The sequence below is a fragment of the Galeopterus variegatus genome, unplaced genomic scaffold (genome assembly GCF_000696425.1).
Source record: "Galeopterus variegatus unplaced genomic scaffold, G_variegatus-3.0.2 Scaffold1388, whole genome shotgun sequence".
NCBI classification, from domain to species: Eukaryota; Metazoa; Chordata; class Mammalia; order Dermoptera; family Cynocephalidae; genus Galeopterus; species Galeopterus variegatus.
Genome location: NW_007727499.1, coordinates 237,472 through 254,853, shown reverse-complemented (window position 1 = coordinate 254,853; position 17,382 = coordinate 237,472). Strand labels below are relative to the sequence as shown.

Sequence of the window (17,382 nt, the reverse complement as noted above, 5' to 3'; positions counted from 1 at the left end):
AATTAAAAGGTTTAAGTATGAATCTTCCCATGAACTTTCTGAAGTTCCCTTATATGCTACCTTTTATATTAGAAAAAGGCAAGACAATAAAACATACATATACCTGCTTATTTTTACAAAAACAAACGCAGGAAGGATAAATCAAAAAACAAGGGATGGGGTGGGGAATGGAGTAAAGGGGTATTAAAGAGTATGACAGTTCTTTGATGACACCTTTTTGTACAGTTTTGATTTTGAAAAGCTTGTTGATGTACATCAGGAATCAGCAAACTTTTTCCTCAAGGGTCTGACTGTAAATATTCTAGGCCTTTGGGCTACAGACTATTATAATGTCTCATCTCTGCATTACAGTGCAAAATAAATGATTAAGGTGGCTGTGTTCCAATACAACTTTATTTACAAAAACAGGTGGTCAGTCGAAAGACTGTATGTGCCACTTCCTGTTCTACATAGTAAAAAAAAATACTAAAACCAACAAAGATGGGAAAGAAAAATACCCAAGAACTTCATTTTTATTAGTGCCTGGCACATGATTGGTCTCAATAATTATCTCTGAATGACTGAACCTTAAAGTTCTAATAAAGGAGGGACATGAGTTCTAATCAGGACTTTGCTACAAACTAGTATAACTTTAGTCATTTAACCTCTCTATGTTGACCTCTTCAATCTTCAGTTAAGGGTTTTGGACTACACAATATATAAGGTTCAACTCATACTCTATGACTCTCATTCTAGTTACTTATGACTTTCATTCATTTCTTTCTTTTAATAACCACTATCAAAATTGTTCCATGTCATATTGGAACTACTGCAATTATTCTCTCACTCAGCATGTTTCCTCCTTTCCCTCACCTCATTAAGGATGGCTTAACCAGATTCACCTATTAAATCACCACTTTACACTTATCACTTAATGTCCAGTTTTAAAAGCTGTCAGATTCCCTACTGCCTGAAGGGAAAAGTCTAGTTTCCAAGTTCAAAGTTCCCCAAAATATGGCCCTCACCTACTACTTAATATTTTAGTCTCTTTTCTATCTCCCCAGTAAGACGCCTCCATTTCAGTTTGGTCCACTATTTGTCCTGTTTTCAGAACTCTCACTTCCTTGACTCTAAACATTTAGGCATGCCATACCTTACTCCCCATCCCAGTCAATAAAGCTCACTCTGCTCATCGTCTTTGTTAAAAATCATTTTCATGCTATAAGGTCCAATTCAACTCTTAGCCTAAAACAAAATCTTTGATAATGCTTATTGTCGGTATCACTTATTTGGTATTTATTTACTGCCTTTATTATTTTTTTACATGGGTATTTCTTATCTTCCTAACTAGATACATTGAGGTCCTCAAGGAAAGGGATAATGTTTTGTACTTCATTAGATTCTCTATAGGGCATCACATAGGACTGAAGTAGAGGGGAGTAGAGATTGGAAGTAAAACAAATTAGATATCATTTGCCTGCCAGACTGGAGATTGTTAATAACCAATACCTATTTACTTATATAGTACCTACTCTGAGTATTTATCAATGTAGTTCTAATAAATCTCCTATACCTACACACTAAAATGTAAACAAATAAAGACTACCTTTTTTTCATCAATCCTATGGCTCATTTAGTTCTTCAAAAGCCTAAGGAAAAAAGGCAAATTTCTTTTGTCAATACTTCTACAAGAATTCAGCTCTTTCAGTTATCATTATAACTCTTTTTACTTGATTTATCAACTTTAAACTGTATCTGTTGGATTACCACTATTTAGATGAGGTCATACAATTGCTAAAAGAAACCACTTTCTTCTTGAAGGTATTCTTTATGGAATTATCTGGCTTCTCATTTGGAACAACTATTTTCTAGGCCTGCTGCATCCTAGAATTTTTCCCATTTTTTTTCTCTCTGCACTACTACTAGTTTCACTCTTTCTTAGATCCCATGATTTCCCTTTTCTTGGATTTCTTTTTCATTTTGCAAAAGAATATCCTCTAATAATTTCATTTCAAAAGGACAGTCAAGAGATAAATTTTCTGAGTCCTCACATGTCTGAAAATTACTTTATTTTGCCTTCATGTTTGACAAGTGTAGGTCTGATAAAAAAATTATAGGTTATCGAACATCCACTATTCCTGATGAGAACTGCAGTGCTGATCTGGCTTTTATCCCACTATAAATAACATAATTTTTCTCTCTGGAAGCTTTTATAGTTTTCTTATTATCTTTAGAGTTCTGAACTTTCACCATGATGCATTCACATTAATAATCATGTTTGGCACCATGGGCCCTTTCCATCTGAAGCCTCCTTGCTTTCATTAGCTTTAGAAATTTTTTTCTGGGCCGGCCCCGTGGCTCACTCGAGAGAGTATGGCACTGGTGGCGCCGAGGCCGTGGGTTTGGATCCTATATAGGGATGGCCGGTACACTCACTGGCTGAGCGTGGTGCAGTCAACACCATGGTGAGGATTGCGATCCCCTTTCCAGTCAGAAAAACAAACAAACAAACAAACAAAAAAAGAAATTTTTTCTTTTATTTTTCATTATTATTTTTTCTCTCCTCCATTTTCTCTGGTCTTACTTGTGGAGATGAACAGATAGATACTGAACTGAGGTGCCCCCAAATACCAAAGTATATAGCAAAATAACCTAACAGTGTAATAGTTTATGTTTTCCTGCTAGGAAGAATTACCTTTCCTTTTTTTTTTTTTTTTCTTCAAGTCTCTTACAGAAGTCTGAAATTACCTCAATTTCTGCTCTGCTTCTCTCTCTGGCACCATCAGGCAATCCTAGCCCTGTGTGTGTATGCGTACATAAAATTTGGTGTGAGGTGGGGCTAGGCCTGTATCTGTATAGTTTTGTGCATTGCACAATAGCATGGGGCTTCAGCCTAAGATCTGCATATCAAGCCTAGGGCTGCTGTGTCTGAAGAAGCGTCTTTTTCTAATTCATCAGTACAGAAGGAGGTGCATCTTCCTGATCCTTAAAGGCTAGCATGGTCTCAGGGAAACTGGTCCAGGTATTTCATGTTCTCAAAATGTGGTTATCAAAGTGTAGTGCCCAACCAGCAGCAGCAGCATCACCTGAAAAAATGTTAGAAATACAAATTCTTGGACCCTACCCTGTAAACTTTGGGGTTGGGCCCAGCAATCTGTAATCTGTGTTTTAACAAGCCCTTCAGGTAATTTTGATGCATGCTAAAGTTTGAGGACCACTACTAGTAGTACCACCAGATAGTACCTTTAGAAAACTCGCCTGATTATTGCCCCTCTCGCTATATCTGTCAGTTTGAGTTTGCAGGCTCTCTAAGACTCCCACTCCTACCAGAGCCCTTTCCTGTGTGTATTCTGTGCTACGATTTTCTTTACCTTATTTTACTCAACAACACACTCGTCATTTACTTTTTATCCTCAAAAATGAATCAACCTCTCCACCTCCCTCCATAGGTTTTCCACTTAATAGTCTGAGTACTGCTGGGCTTCGTGTGTGTGCACGCATGTGTTTGTGTGTATTTTATGTGTTTCTCTTCTGTCACTTCTGTAGGGTTTTGGGGGACAAAGGAGGTAAAAAGGAGGCAAAGGTGTGTGGTTAGTCTGCTACTCCAAACCAAAAATATTCTCATTTTTAAAAGTAATTGCACGGTCTAAGTTACATAAGAAAAAATCATACCACTCAAACTCTTTTATTCATGCTAAAAAACAATAAGCAAAGGGCTTTTCATCAAAACAAAGTCTTTTTTTATGGACAACAATCTTCCATTTAATTTTTTTAAATTATAATTTTCCAACTAATTTTACCAATTTTATTGTTAGCTCATATTTTCATAGTATATAAAACCTGTGAATCATTTATTACTAATCTTTAATTTAAAATAAAGAACTCTGATTTAATTACATGAGTTTAAAACATTCACATTGAAATAAAATTTAGGCTTTTCAGGAAAAGAGGTTTTATTTATAGTACTTGGTGAACAGAAGCAGTTTAAGTAAAAATGAATACTAGTTTAAAATTTAGCACTAAAAAATTGTACCATTTGGCTCATATGTCACATGTGTAAATTTTGCTAATGTCCAAAATAACTGGTTTCAAGAAGTATAGTAATTTTTGCCCAGCAGTTATGTTGTGGTCTCATAGAACTTGTTCAGATGAAAAAGACTGAAACACACATAATTCAATTTAATCTTAGCTACTTAAGGAAAAAAATATGAACATGTGTTAAAAAAAATAGAAAAGGACATGTATAAATAGTTTCTCTACAAGAGATTACAGAGTTGCTGTTAGAGAAATAATTACAAAGGCCATGGATATCATTTTTGCATTATCACCGGCAATCTTTACCAGTCTCCTCCCCCCTCCCACCCCCAGAGGTCATTTATTCTTCATTGGAACTGAACTGTGGAAAAGTTTATTTTCAAAAGACCCTGTTTACATATGTGGGTTTGAGTAAATTAGATCTGGTCCAAAAGTATGTAGTAATTAGAAGTGTCCAATATTCCGACTAGAAAGACAATGCAGAAGATTATATTTTCAAGAACAAATAGAGAATCCAGTATCGATTTAGGGAATTCGATATTTATTTTTGTTTATGACTTATGTATTAGTAAGAGACAAGTTATCTCACTTCTCTACTTTTCTCATTTCAGTGCTTACAAGAAAGAAATCTAAATAACTAACTTAATACAAAAATTAGCACTACTTCATATGTAAATGAAAAAACTTTCAAACAAATTATCTTAAAATATGGAAAGAGTATAATGATAAAAATGATCACACTTACAAGATAGCAAGACAGAGTTATGTGAGTCTTTGAAGAATTCCTAAGGAGTATAACCAAAATCTTAAAGACAAATTCTGTTATATTTTAATGGAGGTAAGAAACACTGAAACTTAGCAAGAAAAACAAAAAAGGTTTTTTGAACAAACTCAGCTGTTTCCTACCCTACGTTTATCATGCTCTAAATCTAGCACTTACAGGAAGACACCAAAAACACTTTTGATATTTGGCCATTTCTGACAAAAGTAGAAAATATTAGGAACCAATAAGTAAATTAATAAAACCACAAATGCAAGGGCCACAAACATGCATGTTGAAGCAGACTGGGTTGTGACAGTTAAGCATTTTAAAAACATGCTATAAATATTTGGAAAAGAGAAATGCCAAAATGTTGTTCTATTTTACAGTTAAAAGTAAGTGAACTTAGATAATTTAAGAATAATTGCCCCAGAGTGGTTCTAAAATTTTACTAAACTCATGAATTAATAATAGCATCTTATTTTGTTGGACAAATTTAGAAGCTACACTGCTTAGGACAGATATCTCGTAAGGAAGTTCTCCTTTTTGTTTCTTGCACATACAGAATTCCAAAGCCCTTCCTCACTATTCCAGTTGAGATATGACTACAAGTTTAGAAACTGGAAATTCTAAGACTATATTCAAGTAATTTTCTAACATTATTACCCTGTATAAGACCCTCTGACTAAGAGTATGCGTGCTTCCATTCCCACAGGTTAAGTACAGAGGATATTTCCTAGCTATTCTTCTACAACTGCTACCTCCTTTCTTGTTTGTACTTGAATAGTGAACTAACACTGCCCTCAGGGTAATTACTGACATGATTCATACTAAAGCAACAGAACAAATTCCAACTGCAGTGTAACAGCAAACACTGCCCACACTTAACAATGCTGGAGTTCGGTGACGCCTTTTTTCCCCTGAACTTTTTCCATTTTGAGAAGGCAAAGGGGGGTGGAGATGGGCGGGGCAGAAGGGGGGATAACCTCAGGAGAAGAGAAAAGTTCTCCACATTTCTAGAAAGCCAGAATAAACAGGTCAATACTGTTTAACTGTGTTCTCAGTTCTCTGTTCTTAAGAAATCACTGAATAGTGGAGGAAAGGGAAAGAAAGGAAGGGAACAATTGTGATGTTTCTAATTACCGTTCTCATCAATGCTAATTTTTCCTCACAACTTTGAAAAGTAAGTGTTATTATCCACATCAACAGACAAGGAAACACGATAGAGACATAACTTGCTCAGAACCACACCAAAGTTACATGACATCTTTGAACCTTAAGTTTCTTCATCTGTAATATAGGGATAGCAATGTTTACCCTTCCAGGCTTCTGTGAAGATTAAATGAGATCTGGCAATCCAAAACCCAGGCTCCTTCTGCTATACAGCATAACAACACTCACAAAAAGAAAGACACAAGCACATAAAAAAGAAGAATAAAGAAACTAATCATGACAATGCATATACCAAACAGTAAACTAACACATACCAAGAGGCAGCATAGAGGTTAAGAGTATAGTCTCTGAAACCAGAAATTCTGGCTCTGCCAACAACTAGTTTTGTGAACAAGGGAAAGTTTCTTAACTTCTCTGTGTCTCAGTTTCTTCATCTGTGAAATGGTGATAATGATAGTATTTATTTCATAGAATAGTGAGAAGTAAATGAGTTAACACATTTAAGCACTTTTAACAGTGCCTGTAACAGCACATATGCAATAGTGTTGTCATTATTTCTACACTGAAATGTCATACTCATAAGTGAGGGTCATTTTGACAATGGTCTGTATGATAACCAGGAAATATTCCAAAGGAGTAAGTGAGTCATGAGCTTTTTTCAAACACTGCTTCCTAAACCAATTTTCTATGAGCTACATAAAGAACATTCCTGAGCTGCTGGGTTTTTTTTTTTTTTTTTTTTGACATCCCTGAATTTCTTTAGTCCCTTGTGCCAATTCATGAACAAAGAGAATGGGTAATGTGTATAGTACAGATGGTATGGCGGGGAGGGGCAGCCTGAACGGACAAGTTACGAATACTTCTTCCCCACAGAGAACTGTAGCAATTTCTCATATATGTCAGAATGTTTTAAGGATTAAAGAATGGGGCAAATGCATAGGGAAAAAAATAGACTTAGGGGTCAAACACAGGGTTCAAGTACTAAAAGTCCCTTGAGCAAAAGTTTAGATATAGGAAAGATTTTAAGTTTAAAACCATAAACAGATCTGAATCAAGAACTCGGGCTTAGATAAGCATTTAATACAGAGGAAGACCTGCATTGATTTATATTAGCTATCTCAATTTCCTTAGGTTTTTTGTTGTTTTCTTGGTAACATATGAGGAACCACATAAAAACCCTCTTAAAACCTACTAACTGATCCTTAACAATTATGAAGAAAAAATAGTTATTTTATTAAATTGGCCTTATATTCTTAAATACTTTTTAAGCAACCATCTATTTATCTTTCAGTGAGTAATTATTCATATGTTACTATCCTTATTTTTGTTTGTACTTTTTCACATATATGTTTTTAAATTCTCTTTAGACTATTTGTTCACTATTAGAAAACTAAGTCACTATCAAAAATTTTATTTCCAAGATATTGCCTTCCTTTATTTTCCCCTCTGTCTTTACATTTTTTCATTCTTATAGAAGATGACTGAAATCTTCTATTAAAAACTGAGAGAAAAAGTAAAACAACAAAAAAACCTCAGTTCTAACATTTCTGTCTATGAAAACAGATCTAGCTTTCCATTTCACCTCATTCTCATCCTTCTCTTTAATTTCCTTGAAGGTTGATCTAAATACCTAATGTCAACCTAAATTATTATGGATTCTGAAAACACTTCTACTATTATATGAGGGTACTTCAAGAAGCCCGAGGAAAAGTAGATTTAAAAGTTAATACAAATCTTTCCATGAAGACTCATTTCTGAGTTGCAAGAATGACATATGTATGCACACTAGTACTTCCTTTCAAACCACAGCTTGCTCTTTTTTCTAAAATCTTCTTCTAATCTTTCTTTTTGAGGAATAAACCAGACCAACAGTCAAAGTGTACTGCACAGAGGAGCTGCTCAACAAATGTTACTTTTCCCCTTCCTATTCCTAATTAACTCCTAGGCAATAAACTCACTTACCTTGTTACTCAAGATAAAAAATACACATAGTATTTTTTCACTTGGAATAAAGTAAACTTACTAGTTATACTGCTTTCTTCTTCACTGTCCCCAAATGCCTGACTACATGTTATAATGGTAATAAAAACAGTGTGAATGATTTAACAGAAATAACGCACTACAGTGACAGAGCACTTTACTAGAAACCAACACGGAATTTGGAATCAAGCCAATCTGGATTCAAATGCCAACTGGGTGACTTTAGACAAATTAAAGAAAGGTGATGATCTCATCTAGGGAAGTATAATGAAACATATTTTTAAAATAATAATGAAATAAATCTGAGAGACATAGTAAAGTTTTTTTTTTTTTGTTTGTTTGTTTCTTTTTTTTTTTTTTTTTTTTCTTTTTTGTCTTTTTTACTGACTGGTAACGGGATCGCAACCCTCGGTGTCACGCCCATACCGGGGACCGGCAACGGGATCGCAACCCTCGGTGTTGCACCCGCACCACGCTCAACCAGTGAGCGGGAACCGGTCTCCACATGGGATCCGAACCCTCGGCGGGAGCGCCGCCACACTCCCAAGTGGGGCACTCTCCAGTGCGCCACCGGGCCGGCCCTGTTTTTGTTTTTTAATTATAGGACTCTGTATTAAACTATAGAGAAAGAGGAGAGAATGCTCAATATCCAAGCCTCAATGACCTGAAAAGTAATGGAAAAACTGATATATTGGGAAGCAAGGCTGTATTTAGAACAATAAAATAATTTCAGTTTTGAATAGTAAAGTCAAGTCTACTAAATCACTTAAGAAGCGACTGGATAGCTATGGAAGCTAAGGGCAAGATATCAGGACTACACTGGATCAGAGTGAGAAAGGTTAAAGCCTTAACTGTGTTTTCAGAGAAATCAGATTTTTAAAATTAAAATAATATGTTTCCTCTTGCTAACAAAAAAAGTACATACATCATTATCTTAAATAACTCATGAGGAATTTTAAAATCACAACATAATTTTTCATTATAGCAGCATGGCTATTGTGTAAATGTAAATATAGCATCACATCGCTTCATTGTCCTTACCATGTTTTTAAAAAATGTTAATGTGACTTAATCATTGTCTTACAATTCACTTACCTTCCTAAGAAATAGCTCTCAGTAAAATGTAACTTAAAAAAATAAAAGTATAATGGTAAATACTGAAACCTTTGTGCAAAGTGCACTAGAGGTTAATGATCCACCATACAAACATACAACAGATATCCTTTTTGGCTTTTTCAGAGCCACAAGCTTTTCTCCCTTTTGTGTTTACTTCCTGTCAAGTTTGACATTTCAAAAGAATACCAAAGATGCTTAAAAATTTGTTTGTAAGTTTGTCACCAAAACAGGACTCCAAAAATATGAGCTATTCATTATAACTGTACTGATGTATGAAATAGCACTTCATTAAAAATTTGGAAAAATAATTTGAAAAAATCTTTCCTCATGAAAAAGAATTTTTGCCAAATATTTGTGTAATTGAATGAAGAAACTTGCTCACATTTGGTGACCACAGAAAAACAGTATGATAGAATCCAACGTAATAAGTCAGCTACATTTGACAACACTTAAAGGAGATAACTTTCTTATGATTTATTAAGATTTAATACAAGGAAATAGTCAATAACTAGTACTTTTGTGTTCTCTATATAATAAGTACCTTTACAAAACTTTCTTATTCAGAAGACCCAATACAAGAAAACAGAGATCAATCCTATATAATTTTTAATTACACATACTTTATATGTATAAATACTTCAACAATCACTAAGCCTTATGTTTAGTAACCCTGCCAGCCCTGATAGAGCAGCACAAACCAGATTTGTTTAAACAACTACAAACGTTAACAAAGTAAATGAAACAATAGTTTTCAGACCTTAGTACTCAACTGGAGACTCTAGGAACCCTCTGCAGACCTCTGGAACTCTTTCTGCAGCTTTCTCCCCTCTAGTATTATGTCCTGCTAATTTTAGTTGCCTTGGCTTCTCTGATTTCTCAACTGTTTCTTCAACTGGGGGACAACTGGGCTGTATTCTAGTTTCTCCTCCCTGTGCTGTCAACTCTCTCCAGGCAGTAAGCTATTGTGGGGCTCACCTTTTGTTTCCCCTCTCTCAGGGATCACTGTCCTGTGCTGAGTACTGACTAGTGTGGATCAGTGTGTGCACATGAGGAAACTACTCAAAGCCAGTGAAAGAACTTTTGGAACCACTCCAGGACTGACAGAACCACTCCAGGAGCTGGCACAGGGCCAGGAAGAGTTCTGATTTCCACTAGCCAGAGTGAAAAAAACATTGTAATATATGGGACATCAGGTACAGTACTTGGAAGAGCATTGCCTGGATAGTGGAGAAAAATTAGATACAGATTAAAGACTGCTTTGGCTTTGTCTAAAAATAAAGCTTTCAAAGGACCAAACTGCTTCCAAATAATTTCACTGTCTTCCAAAATAAAGCTCAAGAATAGTGAAAGGAATATGAAAATATCCAGAACCCAGTAAAACTCACTTTATTTGGCATCCAATAAAAACTGCCAAGCAGGCAAAAAAGCAGAAAAATGTAACTCTTAAAAGGGAAAATGTCAGTCAATAGAAATAGATCTAAAAGGCAAAGATGTTAGAATTAGCAAAAAGAGACATTAAGAAAGTTATAAAACCCATATTCCGTACATTCAGAAAAGTAAAGGAAAGCACAAACATATTAAAGAAAGATACAGAAGAATATAAAAAGGACCCAAATCAAATTTCTAGAGATGAAAACTATAATATCTAAGATTAAAAATATAATAGATGAGATTAATAGCAGATTAGACACTTCAGAAGAAAAAAATCAATGAACTTCCAAAATGACGGAAAACATTTGGGAGGAAAAAAAAATCATTATTGAGCTGTGGGACAACTTCAAGCAACCTAATAAATGTGTGAATGGAATCCCCTAAGAAAGGGAGTGGAGAAAGTCAACAAAAATAGTTTTTAAAATAATGTGATGAAGGGCCAGCCCGGTGGCGCACTGCTACAGTGCGCCGCTTGGGAGTGTGGCGGCGCTCCCGCCGAGGGTTCAGATCCCACATACAGACCGGCCGCTCACTGGCTGAGCGAGGTGCGGGCGCGGCACCGAGGGTTGCGATCCCATTGCCGGTCCCGGTCCGGTATGGGCGCGACACTGAGGGTTGCGATCCATTGCCGGTCACGAAAAAAAGACAAAAGGAAAAAAAAAAAATCACTTTAAGATTAAAGATGCACATAGGTAAAAATAAAGGATTAAGGACTTAAATATAAGACCCAAAACTATAAAACTTCTAGAAGAAAACTCATAGGAAACACTTCAGGACATAGGTCTGGGCAAAGACTTTATGAATAAGACCTCTAAAGCACAGGCAACAGAAGCAGAAATAGACAAAAAGGATTATATCAAACTAAAAAGCTTCTGTGCAGCAGAGAAAACAATCAACAGAGTGAAGAGACAACCTGCAGAATGGGTGAAAATATTTGCAAATTATGCATCTAACAAGGGATTGATGTCCAAAATACACAAAGAACTGAAACAACTCAATTTTAAAAAAAACAATGATCCAATTAAAAAATGGGCAATGAGCTGAACAGACATTTCTCAAAAGAAGACATAGAAATGGCCAACAGGTATATGAAAACATGATTAATTTTAACATCGCTAATCATCAGAGAAATGCAAATCAAAACCACACTGAGATATCATCTCACCCCAATTAGAATGACTATTATCAAAAAGACAGACAATGAAGGCTATCAAGATTACAGAGAAAAAGGAACTCTTATTCATTGTTGATGGGAATGTAAATTAGTATAGCCACTGTGGAAAACAGTATGGAGGTTTCTCGAAAAACTATAGCTAGAACTACCATATAATCCAGCAATCCCACTACTGCGTTTATATTCAAAGGAACAGAAATCAATGTGTTGAAGGGATACCTGCACTCCCATGTTTATTGTGGCTCTATTCACAATAGCCAAGATTTGGAACCAACCTAAATGTGGAACCAACCTATGTTTATTGTGGCTCTATTCACAATAGCCAAGATTTGGAACCAACCTAAATGTCCATCAACAGATGACTGGATAAAGAAAATGTGGTATATGTACACAATGGAATACTAGTCAGCCATAAAAAATATGGAATTCTGCCATGTGCAGTAACATGGATGAGCTTGGAGAAAATTATGTTAAATGAAATAAGTCAAGCATAAAAAGAGAAATACCACATGTTCTCACTCATATGTGGTAGCTAAAAAAGTTGATCTCATAGAAGTAGAGAGTAGAACAGTGGTTACTAGAAGCTATTAAGGGGATGGGGGGGGGAGGGTGGTCATGGATAAAAAACCGTAGAGAGATAGGAAGAATAAGACCTAGTGTTCTATAGCAATATAGGGAGACTACAGTCAACAACAAATTACTGTATAACTTCAAGTAGCTAGTTGAGAATTTGTTGAATGTTCCCAACACAAAGAGGTGACAAATGTTCAAGGTGATGAATATGCTAAATACCTTGATATAATCATTGCACACTGTATAAATGTACCCAAATATCACAATGTGCTCTGTAAATATATACAATTATCATGGGTCAATTAAGAAAAAATAAATTAAAATTTTTTTTTCAGAGACAGAAGTAGAGAAGCTACCAGAAACGAGGGGGAAGGAATATTGAGAAGTTATTGCTTAACGGTTACAGAGTTTATGTCTAGGATGGTGAAAAAGTCTTAAAAATAGATGGAGGTAGTGGTTATACAGCATTGTGAATGTAAATAATTCCACACAACTGTGTGTTTAGATGTGCTTAAAATGGCAATCCTTATATATATATTTTACAATAAAGAAACAAAAAATAAAAATAAAAAAGAGTATTTTCAGTGATAAAGAGTTGTTTCATAATGATCAAGGCATAAATTCAAAGGACATTACAATTCTAATCGTTTATGCACTAAATTCTATTATGTGAAACACTGGACTAGGTATTGTGAGAGAGATATTTTTTAAAGTGAGACAGGCGTTTTGCTTTTCAGGACCTCTCTAGCCCTCTGCCCCACCTTGCACTACTTATGTCCTGGTGTCTTCCCTCACATATTGAAGTCATTAGTCCCTAGTTCACATTCCTTCCTGCCACCATGTCTTGGGTGACCTTGTCACTCACTTAGACTCTTGGTTCTTTGACCTCCTCATTTCTAATTGTCTTCACTTCCACTCTAATTCAGTTATATATTCCCAAGACCATTTCTTAGAATATGGTAAACTACTCAGAAATGTTTTGTCTCTAGAATGTTAAGCTGAAGCATCTCACTCTCTGACTACAATCTTTCATGCTTTCACCCTCATTGTCACTCCCACTACACCAATTAAACTTCATTAGAAGTTCCTGTTTCTTAGAATTTCTCCTTTCTCTATCAGTCTCCTATCTTCTCTATGTAGCTGAAAACTCCACACCTTAACACTCTAGTCACTCTCTAACCTCAAGCCATGCATAATTTTATAAGATGATATACTGGTCATCTGGAAATATTGGTTCACTGAATTATGTAGATCTTCTAAATGTTGACAAATCTCTTTATACAATATAAAAAAATTCGCATTCGTTGATATCATCACTGATTTCATCAGAAAAGTCTTTTAAGTATTGGGAAGCTGTCAAGTTTACAGTGGTGATACAAGCTTCCCAAAATTCTAATTTTCACTTAAAAACACAAAATTTATCATAGGCAACCTTTATTGTCAATTGTTCTCCTGGAAGTAACAAGCTCACTTTGTTCATTTTCAAGAAAATGTCTACCAACTATGTAAGTTTGAATACACAATTGCTCATCAGTCTTACAAGCAAAAAATATTTCATGAAAACAGTGACCAGTGCAGTTCACAACCCAACCAATAATATAAGTACTTTCCTCAAGGCAACTATCATACTTTAGTATGCAGCATTATGTATATCTCAAATTCTTCACACTGAATACTAAAAAGACATATTCAAAAGCGGAGATTTAATAAAATTATACTTTTTACTGCTTCTTCAAGCTCTTTCAAATGAAAGTGACACATTTTGTTTTGTTTTGTTTTGTTAACTGAGAGTGTGTAGTGGTGAAGAATACAATGACTACTAGCCAGTTTGTTGCCACGGCCTTGATTCGTGCAAAGGTGCCAACAGTTTTACATCAGTTTAAACATCAACAGAATGAAATAGATAAATAACATCTTAATAGCAATATGAAAATAGTTTTTATCAAGCAGATTCTCTGAAGTGGTTTCAGGGACCACCAGGAAATCGTAGTACACACTTTGAATTGCTGATAAAAAGAAGAAAGGAAGAGAGAAAACTTTTTATAAAGAGACTTTGATGCATCAAATAGTTGACTTAAAGTTCCCATTCTAAAATGTGCACTTGATTCCTTTGACCTTCTTTGTATGTTGGGTAATCTTAGAATTGTATCCTGGACATCATAAATGTTAAATTATGAAGATTCTGGATTCTGCTATTTTTCTCAAATGAGCACTGTTTTTTGTTTATCAGGCAATTATCCCTGTTGAACTTGAACTGTACACTGTTTATTGAGCAGCAACTCCAGTCTCAGTTCAGATATTCTCTTTCATTAAGCTGTTTTGAGTCTGTTAACACACAGGAATGATTCAGGTTTCAGTGAGAGATGTGGGCAGACAGAATTTGGGCACCCTTTCTCTAGTTCTTTCCCTTGCAAGATTCTTCCACTCTCTTCAGTAGCCAAGGTTTCCCCAGCTTCAGTTTTCTAGTTTCCCTGGTCAGAAAGCCCACAGTTTCCCCACTAACACTCTCTCCCCATCCTACTGTCCTCCCCTACACATACTGCAACCTAGCCCCAGACTAAAAGCCTCTCCCCAGGGTCACAGCTCCTCTCCTCTCCTTTCTCAACTAGAGTCTGTCTGTTCTTCCTGTCCAGAGATTTCAGGCAGTTGCTTTTCATATTCCATACAAGCTATACAGAAGTCTTTTTTGCAAGGAGTCATCTGATAGGGTCTTCTTCCATCATCACCAGATGAATATGACCCCCACAGAAGGTTTTCATCTGAAGGATTAGCAAGATGAGATTTGTATTATAAGATTTCTCTGGGTGCTGTGAGAGAAATGGTCTCAAGGTAGCAGACAGGAGATCAATAAGAGTCCACTATAGTCCAGGAAAGAGAGACCCTTCAGAGAATAAAGTACCTAACATACCTCAGTTTAGAGAGATTTACTGAAAAATAATCTGATTAATTTTGAAAATACTGCAACTAATATATCCAAATATTATCTCATCACCTGCTAGCATTATGAACTTGCTAGCATTATGAACTTAACAGTTAATAGGCCCAAACACCTGGAAGTCATTTAATCTAACTCTTAGGTGTGGTGCATTGTAAATCACCTCTAATCCTCCAATTTCCAGAGAATAGGATTTCACTAGGTTTTTCAGTAAATTGTTCCAGCATCTTTCACTCATATATTGCTTGCTAATCTTTCTGGGATGAGAAAAAAAAATTTTTGCTTTTTCCCTCTTGATTTATTATTTCCTAAGATTGTCAAGCAAGGATACTGAATATGTTTCCACCACACAATCATTAAAAACACAGTGATGCTCTTCCTTTCATTAAATTACTGGCGGGGAGAGGAATAAATAGTACCTCACTTTATGTTTTCCTTGGTCAACAACACTGTGTGAATATGTTCCCTTCAATCTATGCTTTTAATAAGAAATTTTCATTGTGATACAGAATCAAAAGACCATGAAAGCTCACTCTGGGTCTTCATCTGGGTGTTGGTTATGTGGCTATGTTCAGTTTGTGAAAAATTCATCTAATTGTCACTTGACATATATACTTTTCTGAATATATGCTGTACATTAATTTTTTTAAAAAGTTTGTGAAAGCACATATATATCTATGGCATGTCCCTTCTCTATAATGCCAATTATTCTCATATTCTCATAGAAAAAAATTCAGTTTATGTAGAATGACATCTTCACAGTTACCCATTAGCACGTTAGTTTTTTTATGATTAAAAAACCTAAAATTCAAATGTTAAAAGTATATGTCTAAATAAAAGTCCTCTATGGTTTCATCTCACAGAGATACCACACAGAACTTAAATTCAAAGGCTATGACTTCCACATCATCCTGTCATAAATAAATTATACTCTTTTCCAAACTTTAGGTATGTCATTTTTTCTCCAAAACATTCTCAAAAATAAAAGAATATTGTTTAGAATCGTTGAATGCCAATAATTGAGCTAAACAAGCTTGAGCACAAGCAACTTTTAAAACATAAATTTCTATTACATACTCTGCAATTTTCAGAGCCTTTGCCTTTTTTATATCCCTCACAATGTCTACCCCAATGCAAGGCATACAGTAGATGTTCAATAAATATGTACTGATGGAAATAAAATTAATTCTCTAAAAGAAATAAGAATAGTCAATTTCAGATGATACAGTAATGTCCTGATTTCATTTTCTGGAAGGAGAGGATATATAAGCCTCTGAAAAGTACTCTATTTTACTTATTGATCTATTATTTATTTTTGCTACTTTTATTTAATCCCCCAGATTCAGAAAGTCTTCTTCTAACCACTCTTTTCCTTACCAAGGGAAAGTTTGTTATACAAGTAGTTACCAAAATAATTAATAGCAATGTAACATCTCTTTATCAACTTCTGCTACTTCTCTCCTCTGCCCACTCTATCTATACAGCAATACAAGAAAACACTAAGAAATAAGTTATCTTAACCATTAAATATTTAAGACATCAAAAAATTAAAACTAAAGTTACTTGTGCAGATTAGCATTTAACATAACTGAGGTCCTAATTTTTTTATTACCACTTCTATGTACTGGTATAAATTAAGATATATGCTTAGTACTAAACATAATATCAAAAAAGATGAACTATTAATCTACAAATCTGATGTTTCACAAAGTATTATCCAACTATGCAGATTTAAAGAGCATAATAGAACTTTTAATAAATATTTTACTATTACTACATAGGAAATGCCAACTTTATTAAAACTAAAGCCTTATCAGTAGCATATATACTATAAATAGAATACCTACAGAATATAATTTGTGCCCCTAATCTGTTTTAAACAATACCTATAATTGAATAATAGTGTAGGTTTTTGAACTATCTTTAATAATGGTACAAAATGAATCCTACTATATTGAACAAGAAAAATGTACTTTAAAATCATCTAAATAGAATAATCTCAAAAATTTTTATTTTGTTGAAATTTAAAAGCAGACATTTACCTTTTCAAAAATAACACTTGTATTTTAAATAAATTACCTAAATACTTTTTAAAATTCTTCTTTGTTTTATTAAAGTGTTATGTTTTAAGAAAAACTATTCCTAAATAAATCACTGTATTAAATGGTGTGGAGAATTAAAATAAAATTCTATTCTAATATTCCACTTGTATTGGGCTATACACTA

The 17,382-nt window shown here is 34.7% G+C and overlaps 1 protein-coding gene across 1 annotated transcript in view; it reads right to left on the bottom strand.

Annotated features, from left to right (window-relative positions):
• The window catches only part of RB1 (retinoblastoma 1), a 161,387-nt gene that overhangs the window by 67,992 nt on the left and 76,013 nt on the right, over window positions 1–17,382 (bottom strand). The gene's annotated exons all lie outside the window — the stretch shown is intronic.